Below are 18707 nucleotides of genomic sequence, written 5' to 3' on the forward strand. Positions count from 1 at the left end.
CTTGATGGCTTTTTCTTTTTAAATGGTTCATTTACAGTATTAATAAAAATGGCTCTGTATAAGTAATTGAGCATGTCAAAAGACAAGGCTCCAGGGGCATCAGGTGCTCAGGCATGAATCACACTACTTTAAAACATCCAGAAAGTTGCCAGGTATTTTATAGGGCTCCAATGCTTCTGTTGGGATGCACCACTGAGAAAGTACCAGATACTTGGTACTTGTTCCAACAGTGACCCCTTCGGGAAGAAAAAGGGGCAAAATCTTGTTAGTAAAGGAAAACAGAGCCTAATTTCAGCAGTGTCCAGCTCATGCCAGGGCACTGCAGCACTCGGGGAATGCAGCATCCCCAGGAGCGTGGCGGGCCCAGCAATCAGCCACCACAGAACAGACATGTTTTTGGTGCAGAGCCACCAATTTCTCATGGTGTCCACAGGCACAAGAGTACTCTGCTGCTGCTTTACCACAAACCAGAGGTATTGAGAACAGAAGAAAGTCAGGTGGCAGAGTTGAATATGCGTTTCATTGTGTGACCACAATTACTGCACATGGCCTCATGCCTGAACACAGCATTTTCTATGGGCCTGGGACGAGTCCTTCTTCCATGTTACTATTCAATCAGCAGAATCATAGTTTAGCAGTGTTTCTGCTCTATATTAACCTCAAGCTGGAAGTTGCTAGAATCACGTTTAAATCTTTCGTATGTAACGTTTACAAAGTATTCTCCATTTCTCTTCATTTTTAGAACTTGATTTATTCATTGTAAGTCAGATCCTCATGGGTTTAGGGAATTAAGGTGCCACACTCATAAGGAGGCAGAAAACATAATAAGGCATTAGTTTTCCAAAATATCCATATTTTTGCTCAAACTAGACATGGATTATTTGTTCAGAGTAGAGAAGGAGCTTCCTCTGATACACAGATTAGATAGAGGCTTGATTCATTTCCTAGTTGCGGCAGACATGCTCATAACTCATCCTGTTGGGATGAAGTCATTTCTACCAAACAGGTAGAGAATTGAGGCTGGAATATTATAAATTTCACCCAAACTTGTCAGCTTTGAAACGGTGAGTGAAAACAAGTACACGAAACAATTCTTTCCTACAGATCAAATCCCAAACAAGATCTTGTAAAGGAAGCAGTGCATTTTCTTATTTGCATTATTATAAAATTGCTGTATGCATTATTGCAACAGTTTCTCCCACTATTTTATGATCACTGCAAGAATCAAAATCCATGTGGAATTTTTTGGGGAAATGTTGGGGCTACTGTAAACAAGCAAGCCCAAACGTTAACATAAATGCCTTACTAACACATAAACACAATTACAGTTTGGAAGACAAGGAACTGAATTTAGAGTGCTATCTGGTCAGAAAAACCTGATTAAAGACAATGAAGACAAAATGAGATTACATCTAATTAGTTCCACAAAAAAAATAAGCAACCACTCCAATTCTAAGACCGAATCATCATTAAAATTAGCAAATCTCTGCTATTCAAACTTAACTCACAGTGTTTAAATTAGGTACAGTTCACTTAGAACTTAACAGTCATCTCTGGGAATGGACCACAGATTATTAGGTATAGGAAAGCATCTCATACAGTGTGTGACACCAGACCCAGCATTTCTTTTCCTGTCACACATATCCCATATATTAAATAATGAAGCTACAGTATAGTTTCTCATGAGGTTCATTTTATATAGGCTCTATATTTCGGAAAGAATGAGAAAATGTATTAGCACCTCTGAGAGGGTCCTTACATAAAAAGTAACTTTATGAAAGTATTTAAAAAAGAAAGAAGAAAACAAAACAAAAACAAAAACAACAAACAAACAAACAAACAACCCTTCTAAAAGAAGTTCCAAAATCCTTCACCTTCAAAAATCAAATTGTGTGTTCACTTTTGGAAAGAAACATGAGCGGAATGGAGGAAGTTAAAATAGGGAATAGCTTTTTAAGACTCTCACACTGGAGTTATCTGAAGTATGTAATATCTCAGACTTATCTTAAAATCTGAAGGACTATGGCAAACTACAGCATCTTGAGATAATTTTACATAGGAAGCAAACAACAATATACACACATTTTACTGGGGGTACTTCAAAGAAATCCTGGGGTACTTGAAAGAAATCAGATTAAGTGATCTGGGTCAGCTGGCAAGAGCATCGGAGCTGAGTCTAGAACTAGCACTTCCCAAGCTCCAGTTCAGAGCTAGGTTCTCAAGCCTAGTTATGCACATTTATACATAGTTGGAAATTCAGTTTCCATCTTTTTATTAAGAATTCATAAGTAGACTTACTGCTGACATATGCTGAATTAACATTTTTGAAAACCAAAGTCCTTTTTTAACCACAGAATGAGTTTGGGCAAGGAATAGCTCAAAATTCCCCTGAAATTAATTATTGAATTCATTTTCTTTACAGAGTCTACCGTGAACTGTAGGTAATGCTTTAGAATTCAAAAGTAACAATTCTTGTAAATGTTAGTATATGAGACTCACAGGCCCTGATCCCATGAAAACTGTATCAAATATAAACACTTGAAATAACGTTAGAGAAGCTTATAGGATTTTATTATTTTTTAATTTAATGGTAGAAATAATTTATTGGGAAACTAAAACTTCTTGTTGATTAAGATTATAACAAATACTTCCATACTTTCAGGGAAAGACCAGTCAATGTTATTTTCCTTAGGTGAGACTAGCAACGTCAGTGGGGATAGGAAAAAAATAAATGAATACTTTTTTTTTTTTCTAAAGCAAAATTGCTACACTCAAACCTTTCTACTTTGTACAATGTTTTACTAAGAATCTCATTCACTATCAAACATGATTTCTTACAAAGAATAATAATTTTGATCAACATGCACATCTAAGAAAATATATCAAAGACATTTCTGTAAGAAGCATCATAAGTTTAAGTTTCTCAAACAAAAAAAAAAGTCTGATTGAATTCAATGAAACTTTTTTTTTTTTTTTGCAGTAAACATACAAGAATTTTGAGAAAAAAAAAAATCACAAAATCTCTTTCTTATTTTCAGCCAGCCTTAAGGCCATCATTTATAGGAATACCTCTTAGTGACAGTAAATTTAACAGAAGCTACACTGAGACCAGAAATTAACAGCATCACACAAATCTTCACACAAATCAGTTATCATCAGCTTTAGGTCACTGCTGCTGTAGCTACAGTTGTGTTTGCAATGTACAAGAAAGGGACCCCACTTGTGAAGCTGCAACAGTCCCCAGCTCTGCAAGCTGGGTGTCGTGTTTTTCAAACGGTGTCGTGTTTTTCAAACATCCTGTTTAGAAATAAAAATTATCTTCACCTCTTTTTGACCAGATATTTATACTTTTCATGGATTCACAATTTAGAGTCATTCAGACCCCCATTCTTATATATAAATAGACCAGAAGGTTAGATAAATGTATACATACATACATAAACATAGATATGATTTATATATACGTACAGACATATCCCTGAATACATGGGAATCATTGATGCATGCACACAATGGATGTGCAATGCAAACGTGAAACTGCAACTGCATATATTGTTTCTTAATAGTCATCCTTCTATCAATTAACTAGAAATTACTACTAGGTACTTGAAATATTTGATGCACACACTGACAGTCTCCAGGCTTAACCTCAAATCTGAACAGAAGATAATAGTCATAACAACTCCCACTAGCAGTAACCTCCTTCTGTCATTTTTAGCATCCAAACGGTAAGAAAAAAATAATCTGAGCCTGGTTTCCTTTCTATATTCTATAGATAGTCATCTCCGGCATCAGCAGACTGAGTCTGGGCTTCACATTGATTTTCTTTTCTTCCTGATGTATACAGTGAAATTGAAGTCCAATGCATTTCTGCTAAATAAGGTTCTTCCTTAGCTAATAGCAAACTATGACAATGGTCTGCAAAGAACTAGGGAAATGGAAGCAGTCTTTTTTAAAAAAAAATCACCAACAGCAGCTGTGAATTTATAACTGTCAATAAAACTGCTGAGGTTTTTATATGCACATTAAGAACATGCTTCAGTGTAAAATGGGATTCTTAATTCTTTTCACAGAGCATTAAATCATATTTAAGATTAAAAAAATAAATCCTTGATCAGCTACTGACAAGTCCCCTCCCCATCTAGAACATTCTGTTCTCTGTGTGTGTACATTGTGGACTTCAACGACAAGCTAATTGCTAAAGGTTCTTCTTGAAGAAAAATATAAAACACTGGAGTGTGACTATACAACATATGTTGTTCTTTATTTATTGCGAGAATGACTCCAGGAGTTTAAAGTGTTTTCTTGTAACACCAGTGAGATGTGTTTCAAAAGGAAAGTAATTCACAGGTAGATGGTGCAGGACAAGGCTTGAAGCTCCTTCAGATAACTGGGAAAACATTTACTGATTACTTCCATAGTATAGCCTGTGAGGACAAAATAATGAATTTATGAAGAAGTATCCAACCGTTTTTTTTAGCCCCCAGACACCTACCCTTAGGAAACCAGCAATACCAATACCTGGGTCTCTTGAGAACTACACATTGCCAAAGTGTTTCTCAGTTTCTTGGCATGCACCACGGCCACCTCTTACCCTTACTTATATTTCATCCTACCCCTTGGAAGTAAGATGGAACTGAGAGTAATAATTATGAGCAACCATCAGAGCCTCTCCAGTACTATCTGTAGGTAGGATTGTCTATCCTATGGTTGTTGCTAAAAAAAAATGTTACTGCCAAAAATCTTCTGTAATTAGGGCTATATATTACCTGCATTTATTTTATATTATTAGCTAAATATTTTTACATAATAGCAGACCATCCTTTCAGTGGGAATTTGACTATGACTTACCGTGTCTTAATCAGATGTCTGTGAAAGGCAAAATTGCAATAATTTTGTGGCACAGCCAACACTCAGCTAGGTAAATTCAGCAGCCTAATTTTGGTGTTCTGGTGTATGCACTTGACAGAATTCAGAATCTAGTTAAACAACAGGAACAAATAAGCATTGCCAAGCAGCTCCGGCAGTTGCTCTTCCACCACTACCTGATGGCAGCACCCACCAAGGGTGGTTGAGGCCCCACAGGAGCCTGGCCCTGCATGGCTTGGCCCAGCCATGTTTGCCATCCTGCTGCCCTAGGCCCTGCCTTCCATTCGCAGGACCTTCAACACCACTTGCACCCCCAGCTGGGGGTTTTCCAAACTGGTTGCAGCCCTCAGGCCTGCACCAGCCCCGTCCTTCCCCACCTCAGTGCACAGGCACAGCAGCATGCGAAGGGGCAACGCACCTTCAGCTTCTGGGCCTTCACCAGAGAAAGTGGCAGCTTGAGTAACCAGTTGTTACTCAGCTAGATTCTGATGAAGTGCTACCACCACACACTGCTACACAAAGAGCACGTGTGGTGGCAAGTGATTAATTGCACCCTGGAAGAACTAATAAGAGTCTCATATTTAAAATATTTTATGGCAACTATGAATTTTTTCCTTCTAATTATCAGACTAGAGACAGAGTAATGCACCCTTCACCTCAAATTTGCTTATTTTTGTTTTTCCTTTCCTCTATCCTATTGCTTTGCCAATGCAAAACCTTCTTGTCTCCTCCTTAATGCTGATTGTAATCTGGGGGCTTTGCTGTATCTGGCATTTTTCACAGGGCTGATGTTAAGTGTTGGTTCTGCGCAACAACCAACCTTACTTACATTTTAAGTTCATATAAGATAAAGTGTCTCCAGGCTGAAAAAGAAAGAAAAAAACCTTCAATTTTGTCAAAAATATATACTTCAAACTTTTTTTTTTTTTTCTTTAATTCCAGAAACAGCTGTTTCAGGAAATTTGGATCACTTTATTTCCATCACATTTCCAAACTAATGGGTTTTAATATTGTACTGTTTCAGGGATTAATTTTCAGAGGCTCAAAATGCTGAACAGAAATACTCCACTTTGGAGAAGTGCTGAGCAGCTACGACTGAGCACTGAAAACCAGTGGCAGCTGTACAGCCACAACACTGAGAACTCATACCTATGTTGACTAACTTCAGGAAACTACATCTTGATACCATCCCAAACAAAAACACAAGGTTTTTGCCCTGCCAACCTTTTTGACAAGCATGGACAGCACTGTGTTCTAAACATGACTTTACCCAGAAAAAAAAAAATAAATGACAAAAGCCTTGCTTTTCTGTGCTAGATCATGAGCAAGTCCAAAACCAGTTTTCAATCCCTCCTGAAAAATACTCAACTGTAAGCACTAGCCAGCAGCAGAACTTCAGCAGTGGTTCCTAACTGTTGAAGGAATATCATTCATATTGATGGAAAGTTTCATACTGATCAAACATAGTAGAAGCCTATTTAATCTTTCATTAATTTTAATGTACCACAAAAGATTTCAAGGAACATTGCATGTTGTTGTTATTGTATAACAGTGTTGTGTTAAGAAATGAAAAATAGGAACCTACTTCTAAATTCTGACTACTTCTTTATGGTCTAACTTAATGCTACTTTCCAAAGCCAAACTATTCTCAATCTTTATTTTACACAGATGAAAACGGACTGGGAAAGACTGGGAAAAAAAGAAATTGTGTCTCTAAATGTACTTATACCTTTCCCAAATGAAAGAAAAACAACCATGCTCTATTAGCACATATAATTAATATTCATATTATTAAATGCAATTGATTTCAGGAAAATGCAAAAAAAAAAAAAAAAAAAAAGAATTATTAAAATTCTTAAAATTATCAAGTTTACAGCAAATCCATGCATCTCTGCTTTAGCTGCTGAAGTGCAGTGGCAACAACTGGCTTAGCAGACAGCTGTGTGTGCATTGCAGAGTTACAGACACTGTGCTGGCTTATCAATTCATATGTGAGGAAGAAGGCAGACTGACCAAGAACAATTAGTTTGTCTTTTACCACTTCTGTTGGTGGTAGCTGCATCCAAAGCACTTAAAATGCCATCTATTCACTGCCATCTAAAACCATATGTTAGGATAAAACTAGATAAGCACAGACACCTATCATAACTGTATGTGCCTTTGCAAGCCTGATGGGAGGGTGCAAGCCTCATTTTTTGCTGGAAATGAGCACGGTGAGTTCTGCTGTTTCGTCTCTTGAAATATGATTCACACATGAAATATGGTATCCTCAGGAATGAGGACTGTAATGATGCTTTATTGTTTGAGAAAGCCACATGCCCCCAGAGAATGTATGTCATAAGCCGCAAGCAAGGCTGGTGGAGCAGACTTTATTTAGGCTCTAATAATAGAGGTGGGAAAAGAGGAGCTCAAAAAACACTGGGACAAAAGATGCTTTTGTTAGATGTTGAGATGAAACTGAATCAAAATGTGTTCACAGTTATAATTTCTTCTAGAACTGGGAAAACTGCCAGTAGGAATAGCATGATTTTACTTTCCAGTGCCACTGCAATTCTTATTCCTATCAAAGAAAGCTTTTAAAAAAAAAAAAAAAAAAGTTATTTCATTAGGAGATGTAGCTAATTTGCAGGCATGGTAATTTTCCCCCTACAAAATTGTATAATGAGCTTTAAACTGACTAAATAAAGGGTCTCTTCTCATAAGTGATTGTGCTTAATTTACACAGGAATTAATGGTGACTGGACCTCCTTTCAGAATAGCTTTAAAAGAGCTGCATTACAAAAACAACTTCAACAGCTTTGAAACAATACTAATAGTCAACGAAGTCAAAAACACTTATAACAGTGCTTATAAATAGGTGTCTTCACAAATACTGTTTACAAGAGACAAACATAACCATTAAAGCAGGTATCAGAATCCAGCAAATTTATAATGCTGATTTTATATTGTTTTATATTGTTACTTGGGAATTATGCTGGTAGGCAATATAGAAAAGCCTGAATAAGCAGATGGACAAACATTTCAGGAAGGTATACTTTTATCTGTAAGAATTGCTCTTAGTGTATTCAGTACTATTTGCTGTTGCAGTTTTTTATTTGTTTTTGTTTTGTTTATCATTGATTAATGTGTCTAAAGAATGGAAAGAATGGTTTATAGAGAAGCCTTAAAATACGTAGCCCAATTTTCATGTAGTTAAGCAGTACGTACAAAACTTCAGCATTTCCAAAACTCAGGTATTTTAGGATACTTATATAGAAACTCGATGTCAGAAACCTTGTTTATGGTCTCACAACAGTATCAGGCATGCCCCACAAATAGAGTTTGTCCCTGGCAAGTTACTTAGAGAAATTAAAATTTCTATTCCAGTCACCAAAGTTGTTGACTCTGAGATTGTGGAAGCAGAAATACAGTTAGAAGTTTTAGTTCCAAATACCCCCCTTTTTTCCTTTGTATTCTGACAATTTTGATAACTGACCTAGTTATCTTTTTAATATATCATAAAAATGAGACTTGTAAAATTTCAAGTTTGAAAGGGGCCATTAAATCATGTAGCCCATCCTCCTTTATGTTTCATACAAGGTCTACAGATAATATAGAATCAGTGACATCTGTGAAAACAATTAACAAAATCTAAGACAAAATATTATGTTAACAATACAAAATGATACCTTGCTATCATAGCAGCTTGATTAACTCACAAGAAATGAAAGAAGTATTTTTTTTTAAAGAACTAAGAACGATTTCAAAAGAGAAGTAAAAATGAATCCGTGAAAATATAATGCTTGGGAACTTAGTACATCATCGTTGTGAAACCAGTATTTCCTCCGATCAAAATATGAATGAAGCAGCGTTTTTAAACACATCATCACCATCTACTGGACACCAGGGAAAATGCAGATCAGAGTCGAGACCAAGCGAACAGACACCTGGGGCTGTCCGGTCCATCAGGAAATCCTGTAAAGGCTTCTTGTCTACATCATTACTTCATCCTCATCCTCCACACACCCACCTGAACACAATCTGACCTTCCTCTCAAGTTTAGAATATAACCAGTCCAAAGGTGTGAAAGTGCATCTGGTAGCTAATGTATATCCCACCTCCAAGCCACAAATGCGGTTTTAGTCTTACATCTAGCATGTACAGTGAACTAAAGCCTGCCACTTCTCTGCCAAGCTACATGCACATTATCTAGTTTCCAGCAACTTTGACAGAAGGAAACCCTTGGACTGTGTTCCTGATGCAAACTTATACAGGCTTCCTGAAAATGTTTTATCACCTCTCCCTCCCGTCTGGAAGCCATTTGCTCACTTTGGAAATGAATTTAAAGCTTGGAGAAGATGGAGGAGAGCTACAAGAATAAAGGATTTGACAGTGACAATGGTTTTCTCTGATACAGAAGTCTCCACTTCATCTTACAGAAATCCATCAGTATGTGGGTGGAAACATCTGCTTCTGAAAATAACTTCACATCCATATGATGTATGTGTGTGATTAGATCCAATGGATTCAAAAGAAGTATATGCCTCTTGAATACAAATGCAGTAAAGCACCTGTGAATATGCTTTTAAAATCAGAACCGTCATTTTCTGAGTTGACACAAACCATTTAAAATAAATTACATAATAAGCACTATCAAAGAACACAAAATGAACTTATTAATACCTACAAAATGATGAGTGACAACGTGGTGGCAATATTTCCACTCAAAGTTTGGACATCATCATAACTCATGCAACCAGTTCAAAGTAGAGAGTTAGATCACATATGAATTTTGCATGACTGCACAATGCAATAGCAACACAATGGCACTGGCCACCTATGAAGGAATAATTAAAGAGGAGGAGGAGTAAATAAGTAAGTAAGGAGGAGGAGTAATCCACTCTTAGCTTTCCTCCTCCCTGTCCCAGATCAGGTTTGTGAAGCCTATGTAGGCCAAGGAGGCCATGAGAATAGCCACAGCTCCCAGAAGCTGGGTGAGCACTCCCTTGCAGAGCCCATCCTACTCTGTGGGGCTGCAAACTGGTGCTTGTTGTTTTCCCAGATACTGCACACACTGAGCACTGGCCTGGGACTTCAGGGGCATATGGGAACTATTGCTCAACCTGTTTGGCTTTGCAGAATGACCTCAGCCCAGACATTTCACCCCTCCATTCTCTCATTTCCCCACACAGAAATGGAGTAATGACAGTAACCTCCCTTGGGTAACAGTTTGAGATTGTTATTTATAAGAGGAAATTATTATTGCTGTAATTAAATTCCTATCAACTTCATTGCATATGTGAATAGCAATGGCTCAGGAGCAATTTTTTAACCTGTCTGTAGCATTACTAATTGGAAAAAAAAAATTGTTATGGTCTTTGAATGCATTTTCTTGGTTTAGTTTTTGTTTTACAGTGCACTAAGCTCCTCTGCTTTTTTATTTATTTATTTTTTCCCCAGGCAGATTTTCTCTTACAGTCACTGACAGCCTTCCTTCCTAACACTACCACACCAGGTTACACTTGTCATACGAGAAAATTTATAGCATTTTCCCCCAGCATTCAGCAACACTCAACTTCATTCAGGAATGTCATGAGCTCAGCCATTATGTTGTTACTCAACACACTCAGCTGGCATACAGAAAGGTGCATAAGCTTTGCACAGTGCCTAGAACAGTATATCACCAAAACCCACAGCAGCCTTATTTCATTTTCCAAAGTATTCAAAAGAGCAAGACACAGCAACAATGGCACAACACAACCAGCCGCTCTGATTTTTCTGGAGATTAATGACGATCTGTGAGGAAACAGGGGCAAAGGTTTATTTATCAGCCATTAACTCCAAAGACTCATTCTTGCTTTGGAATTATTCTTCAGGGCATGTAGAAAAGGTGCAGCACATCAGTACACAGCTCTCCAGAGTGCTCAACACACAGCCCTCACCCTGAAACTGAAGGAAGAGGTTCATGCATCTCTGCTGTTAACACAAGGATCCTGACTAATCTTTGCAGATGCAATCAACAACTGGGTTTTTCAAATAAAATATGTATGAATACATTTAAAAACTGAGCAGAAAATGCATTTCATAATTCTCAGCTTTGCCAATTCCTTACTAACAGGCATCTTTCTCATCTGCAGAATGGTGCACATTTCTGCTGTATTTTATCAGTACCAAGCACAATGAGCAGAGTGAAGATTTTATGCAGGAACTGTGTCAGTATAAATCATTCAAATAGACACAGTACCTTGGTCTAACACAAAGATGTTTCAACTCCATAAAGTAGTAAGGGCCTATAAGGCATATATGGTCACACTGGCTAGGATTATGTTATCAGGCATTACGGACAAATAGTAAAAGTTCAGCAGAGGAAAAAAAAAAATATGTTGTCATCCCTACTGTAAATACTTCAGATTTTTCTGTTTCTTTGTTTAAACTTCAGAGGGCCTGAAGCCCTCTTGCACCTGGAGTGCATTCAGGACTCCCAGAGCACATTTTCCAGTTTAGTTTCATTGAAAATACAACAGGATCATGCACTCCAGGACTACTGCTAAACTAAAACCAACCAAAGGTGAAATTCACTTCGGAGGTGCACTCCTGGTCTGAATTAAAACATGAATATAGATGCACTTGTTGAGACACTCCAATTTTTTGTGGCCCATTACATTTTTACAAACGAGTATATCTCAGTAATAACCACATGGAAGCTCATCCCGATGATAGGGTTTGTATTTGTTGTTGCCAGAAAAGACAGTGACTAAAACCCCCAGGACTTATGGCATATATATGCTGAATTGTTTCCTTCCACATAAAGCTAAATCATTGTCAGACTTTGTTTCAACACACCTTACCATATCAGCAGGTGCATCTACACCGCAGTTTGCTTACTCTCTCTTTCCAAGACCCTTGCTACTTTTATCATCAAAAAGCATGCCAAACTGTACATGTTAGTTACTCACAGGCCTGGAGTAAAGAGCATGGGGTACCAGGCTTGGGCAGAGTACCACAGACACCAGCATCTGCACTTAACAACCAGTCTGCACTGTTTGGCTAAAGGATGAGGTCCTGCCCTCATGCACATGGCAGAGCAATACTGATGCAGAGAGGACCTGAGTAGTGCCAGGCACCCTGGTGTTTTAAGCAGTGCATAGGCACCACACCAGTGGGTTCTAGTTTGCAATCTGATGCTTCCAGCTTCAAAGTCAAGTTAGTAAAATGGCTGTTGTTTTGGAAGCATTACAAAGCAAACACACAAAAAATATACACTTAATAATAAATTTGGCCCAATGAAACATTTTCATTAGTACTACAACTTAGCAGCACCTGACTGCTCAGTGACAGTACCTTTGCAGTACCAGCTCAGCCTCTAGAAAAGTACCCAGCGTCATCAAAGTCACCACTGAAGTTAGCATTAATTTGCAACCTTTTGGAAAGTGCCTGCAGACAGTAAAAAGGATCTGAAAGTCATGAAACAGCCTCCCTTACACCCAGATGTGGTCTCTCAGATCTGCTTCCTGAGGCATAATGACAAAACAGTGCAGAGAAATTGTCACTGGTACTCTCCTTTAAATGGTGTTTGTTCCTTTAATCTGGCAATTGGGAACTTTAAAAAATATCAGACTGGGACCTTTCCATACTCAGGAAACCAATTGTGCTTATCCCTGTTTTACATGAGTTTTAACATTCAGACTAATCAAAACCGTGTTAGTTTTCAAGGATGCTAAATGAAATATCAGGAAACAATTAAAACAGCATTAGTAACCTGTTACATTTCTACAGCTACCAAGCTACAAAACCACTGATCAATTCCTTCATCTTCCACAAGAACAATCCCCACAAAAGTTATTCTCTGATATGAAAGTAGGATTTAATTTTTTTGCAAGGAAGAAATTGGTGCCTTGTCCTCTTGCTAAACAAAATACCCCTATTTGCTCTCATCTTTCCCAAAACTTTCAGAAAGCCCAGTGAAAGTGACAGCTTGAGAGAGCTTCATCCCTTGTGATTGTACAGGCTATAGCAAGCTCACAGTTCATTTTGATAAAGGTTTGTACAACTGTGAAGTTTCAAAAAGATTGCCAAAGCACACAAAGATGCCATGTGTACACTGAGGTTTATATACAGGCTTGATCCTCCCCAACTACATCAAGAATGGCAGGCAGCTACTTCAGTTGTTAACACCTTTCACACTCCCAAGATAGCACGTGAATTTTCATGTTACATATTCCATCGAGGCAGCTAGCAGGAACTTTTGAGAAGAATCCCAAGACTGTTAAAGCCATTTTTTTCAGTCTGATAGTATAAGTAAACAGCTACTAGGAAAAGCTTAGTTGTAGAGAAGATGGCCGACATAAAACTGTGTTTAAGCACTGAAGGTCAGGAGAGAAAATAACAATAGACTTTTTTTTTTTTCCTGTCAACTCCAATGCAATATTATATATTCTTCCAGAAAGACAGATGTAACATGGCTATGTAATATGACTTATTTAAAATACAAGAGCTAACAGTAATCTTGGGGCCAAATACACCAAGGGTGAAATTCATGTTTTAATGCCAGTTAACACATTAGTTCCCAAACATAAATATATCAGGGTAACTCCCTGAGAACAGATAGTCATGGATACATACCTCAGACAGCCACTGCTTTTATCCTTTCCTGCTCTGAAGAAATCATAGCAATGAAAGAGTTATAAAACACTGAAAGTGACAGTTGCTTGTTAAAATGGAGTCACACAGAGATGAACCAGTATTTGATTGTTATTTTAATAAATTCATAATCTAGCTGCTTTACTCAGATAAGACATGAAATGGGATGTGCTGGATTCAGTGTAATTATTTCTATTGAAACCACCTGCTTATGGTTTTTGCTGCTATATCAGAGTCAATCCCTGCCATAAGAAGCCAATAGGAGATATAATCTTGACTGCCTATAAAAGGGAGGTACTCTACAACTACTGAGACAAAGGAAACAGCACCATTATTTCCACTGATGTTCAGTATTTAACATAACTTGTTTTATTAAGAGTCATGGTGACAATACTTTTGGGAAAACTTAAAGCCAAATGAAATTTTTAGCCAATTTAATTTAAACCCACTTCACTTTTTAAATTAAAGCCAAATTAAATACAACCAGAGTTTGTATTGTTTCATAACAAAGAATACAACAGTAAAACAGATACTAAAGGAAGACAGCAAAATTCAGTAGTGCATGAACTTTTATGGTGAAAGGACTGGGATTGCGGCTGCTTCTTGCTATCAGAGGAAATAAGAACAGACTGGTCTTCCTTTCCCATATACTCACAGTCAGAAAGCCTGAGGAAGGTGCGTAGCAGCGCCCATACCAGAGCACAGTACACAGATTAATAAAGGGTGATCTTTCTATCTTCAATTAATAGGCTTATCCAGCATAGGAAGTAAAAAACACTTTCTGAGAGGGCAATTCTTCATGAGTTTGAGTAATTTATTTTCAACAGTTTCAGCATAGAAGCTCCCAGATAAAAGGAAAAGTAACTCTAGAAATAGGTTCATAAACTAAAAAAGTGCACTCGCTAGTCACTCTAGGAAATTTCATGCATGTAAGGCATTGGCTTGGCTAAGATCATTTCCACCAATAGCAAAAAACATAGTTGCCTACAAGACATTTTAAAAACATTGATTTTATCTCATTCCAAACAATGAGTCTTTTGGCAAATTTGCAGAAAATGTACATCTTGGTCTTTAAGTGTAAAACTCATTGTATAGGTGCAATGGGTTTATTTTTAATAAAGATGATTCTTTTACTCTAATTATTTTTTTCTGCTTATTATACCAAAAAAGTCTCAATTGTTACTATTTCCAATATATTCAAAGAACATATTCAAGTGGTTCAATTTGGATTGAACCACTGCAAATGTCCATATTTCTACAACTTTTCTGGAAATATTGCCTCAGAAACAATATTCAGAACTGCATGCTACAGATTTCTGAGACCACAATACCCTAAGATCTATTTTTGAATCTGACCTGCTTATATAATACACTCTGTTTCCACTGGAAGGTGAAAAAATATGCTAGGAAATATGTTCAATGTTGGGAAAACATATTGAAAGTTATGTAAAAAGTACAATAAAAATACAAAAAATAAAATATGTCCAAGTCAATTAGTACCAGGGTTATTTTCTTTTTTACTGCTGTTCAGAGGCAACCTTTTCATTCAAACAGACTGCTAGTGCTTTCAGCTATGATAACCACGGTGTAATCAGCAGTTTCATCTTGGACTTCTTAATTCAAGGCTTAACATGAGGCATCAGATCTAGGAAATCAGCTCTTGAAGCCCTTCCCTTCTGCTGGACCTCAAGCTGAGACTGCCAGGATAAGCTCCCAAGACGGCCCCCCCACTCCAGACTGGGCAGAACAAAGAAGAAAACAAATGACAAGTAATCCATTCAGTCTTCTTATTTGACCATACCAGCCCTGTAACATGCCATCAAACATTTGAATTATGGAAACAGAACAATCTAACCAACTTTTCATAGAACAGATAAAATAGAGATGCAGAATGATAATGGTGTCTCAAGGGGCAGAAAGAATTCAGATTTGACCTCTGGAGAAAATACGCAACTCCACATCCAGGTTTGTGTCTAGAGAAATTTAGCAGACATCTTATATCCCTGTTGGTCTGTATTTAAATAAATCTACCTCAGTTTTGCATGTACATGCACAAGTACACATGAGAAAAATCTTTAGGAAGAAAATGATAGTTGACATAGAGCAAAAATCCTCTGGAAACACATTTTACAAAAGATGACAGAGAGCAAGCAGCACAACCAAGGGAAACCTCTGGAGAAGATACCATGGGAAAATAAGAAAATATATTCAAAGAAAATCAGCTAATTAAGCCACTGGTATAACAAATACATTTGAATGAAAGTAGACTAGATCATAAACTTACGGATGTTGTCAAGGTACGGTAAGGATGAAAGAAAAAGCCTCTGTGACTGAGGGCTGAGTTGTGTGATCAGTTGAAGAGAACAATATGAATTCAAAATAAAAAATGCTCCAGGAAAAAAAAAAAAAAAAAAAAAAAAAAAAAAAAAAGAAAAGGGACATACAAAGAGAAAAAAGGAGAAGATGTTGAAAAAAAAAAAAAGTAAGAATTGTATGTAGTCTAGCAAAAAATTATACAAAATTAAAATACGAGGAGGAAAAACACAGTGACTTTTTCTAAGGGGGTCAAATGCTCAAGCAACATCCATGCCAAGTGCCGGAAGCCATTCAGTCTTACCACAAGAAAAAATGTATCATTACATGTTATAAAATTCCAAACATTGCAGCACAAAGCTGTTACACCTCTCACACTGTAGCAACAATACAATAACTGACTCTGAAGAGGCTGGGAAGTTTAAAAAAAAAAAAAAAAACACTAAAAATAGACAAATCAATTTTTAAAATCTGCTTGGACACCAACTAAATACCATACTAAGGCTTAATACTAATGGGACAAATGCTGTGTTAGATAAACAGATGTATTTTAGAATGCGTGCACTACCATAGAGGACACTGAGCACTGTCAGAGCGCTGCTAGTGACCTGGGACATGTAGTAATTTCAGGCTTAGCACCTGAAACAAATCTTATTGCTTGACTAACTTTTATGCTGTCCCTTTAAAGAACAAAGCACAACTTTAATTACGGTTTTTGCTAAATACAAAATACACTTACCATAAACTGTTGATAAATAGGTGCCAATTGCTACTTACCTGTAAAACAAATAAAACAAACTTAAATAAATAAACTTAAATAAATAAAACAAACTTAAATAAATAAATAAAACAAACTTAGTTACTTAAACACGTAATAGACTAGCTAGGAGAGTGATATCATTTAGGTGGCTTGTTTAATCATTCCTATTTTTAAAATACAAAAATGGAGTTAGATGGAAAAAAGGAATGAACCAGGGGTTTATTAAAAAGGGAACTCAAATTACAAGTTCCAGGTGATGTTTCCACTGTGATGGACTGTGCAAAGTTCAGTCTCAGCAAAATTGCCATATGACTTGAATTTCACTGTCCCCAAGGAGGTGGTGCGACCACTGAGCCAAAGCTCTTTGCCTAAGGACCTGTTTGCTTTGCTTCTCAGCATTGCTTCTCTTCCATGTAACATAAGCCTCTATAATACAGGATACACGCTTCTTAAGATGTACACTCTCTAGGAAGTTTCTTTTCTGAGCTAAATGCATTTTCACAAAATTAAAGAAATTGCTGAGTTTAGTGTTGTTTGAAATAAAAATATCAAACAAGGAGATCAATAAAGGAATAATCCATGTTTCATTGGAGCAATCTTACAATTAAACTGTTCTCAATAATGACAACAGTAGACACCAGAGCTTAGTACAGCAGTCACTCTGTTATTGTGGTACTTGCTCACAGATACAACAGACTGAGGTTAATGGAGTTAATAGGTTGTTCAGCTAAACCCAAAGTTCATAAAAAATTGTCTGAATACTCTTTGGAATCTAGCATCCTTGGCACTGCTATATCAAATGTTTTGCTATTTATTCCTTAAAGCAAACAAAAGTAGTAAAAAAAAAAAGATACCACAAAGTTTTGAATATACCTACAGGCCACACATGTACCAAGTTCTCATTTCTGCAACGTATACACAGTGTCCAAAGACTAAATTCACAAACTCTCCCTGCATTCACACTGAGGTCCTGGCAGCTTCCACAACAGACAAGACTGACTACCGGACAATAAAAGCATTTAGAAATATCAACTGTCACAGTTCACCATGGCAAAAATAGTTTAATAATAATAATAATAATAATAATAATAATAATAATAATAATAATAATAATAATAATAATAATAATAATAATAAAACATTTTTGGAAGTAAATAAAAATTGGAGAACAAACCAAACAACAACAAACCACTGGGGTGAAGACAGAATCGGCAGTGCAGCCTTAAAAATTGCAAGACATTCACCCAGGTAGCTTTGCCATTGATTACTCCTGGATTCTAGTCGATTAACTTAGGTTGATTCTTATTAAATGCATTTCATCTCTGCTCAAAATTCAAAACAGCTCTTATGTGCAGTCTAAATAGATCTGGAAAAGGCTCATAGATGTGTTCTACTTTTAAGTCAAATGTGTTACTCAACCATGACAAAAAGGTCTATATGGCAATATTTAGATTTCTGACTATAAGCCTAACAGTTATATTTTCATATCCAGAATTCCCCTGGTGATGTATATAATGCAATATACTATTCACAATATTATGACACACTTTAATTATCTCTTATGGGTGCCAGAAACAATTTTGACCACTGTGATAGACTGGGTACAATCCAAAGGAAACAAAACCAGTATAGATAGATTTATATATATATATTATATTTATATAGTGCACTATATGGAGATTACACTGACAAGAACTTAAAAGAAGCCAAGGACAGATGGAGCTGGGGAAAAGATGATGCCAATTTAATCTTGAAGATTGACAGCTCTGCTTGGGACAAGGAAAGCTGAGCGGATGCTGTGCAGCAAGGGAAAATCACTGTGGAGGAAGAGAAGCTGTAGGAGTAATATATTAAAAATAAATATGGAACTTGAGGGCAAGTTTAATGTAAAGCCAGCCAAGTGCTGTGCTAAAAATGTGGCTTTTGTACTTGTTTTTCAAACTATTACCACAATTATTTTGCTCCCCTTGAGCTAAGTTGCTCAGCAGACATTAAAACAGTTGTAAATGGTAATTAGTATTCAGAAATGTACTTCAGCGGAGGAAACAGAACTGTGCCCAGAGGTGTTCAGCCTTGCTGCTCTGAGACAAGCTCAGCCCCAAAACCATCCCTAGGCAAAAGGCATCCCAATGCCCCATGCCCCCAT

General features: G+C 36.9%; 1 protein-coding gene and 1 long non-coding RNA gene across 6 annotated transcripts in view; both read right to left on the minus strand.

Annotated features, from left to right (window-relative positions):
• The window catches only part of SMYD3 (SET and MYND domain containing 3), a 376761-nt gene that overhangs the window by 183121 nt on the left and 174933 nt on the right, over positions 1-18707 (minus strand). The window lies entirely within an intron of this gene.
• Positions 2896-18707, minus strand: part of LOC137853705 (uncharacterized) — a 59705-nt gene continuing 43893 nt past the window's right edge. The window contains exons 2-4 of the long non-coding RNA XR_011094675.1: positions 16541-16578; positions 5699-5732; positions 2896-4427 (exon numbers count right to left, since the gene is read on the minus strand). This is a non-coding gene — a long non-coding RNA (uncharacterized lncRNA). The remainder of the gene's footprint in view (positions 4428-5698; positions 5733-16540; positions 16579-18707) is intronic.

Source organism: Anas acuta, chromosome 3 (genome assembly GCF_963932015.1).
Source record: "Anas acuta chromosome 3, bAnaAcu1.1, whole genome shotgun sequence".
NCBI lineage: Eukaryota > Metazoa > Chordata > Aves > Anseriformes > Anatidae > Anas > Anas acuta.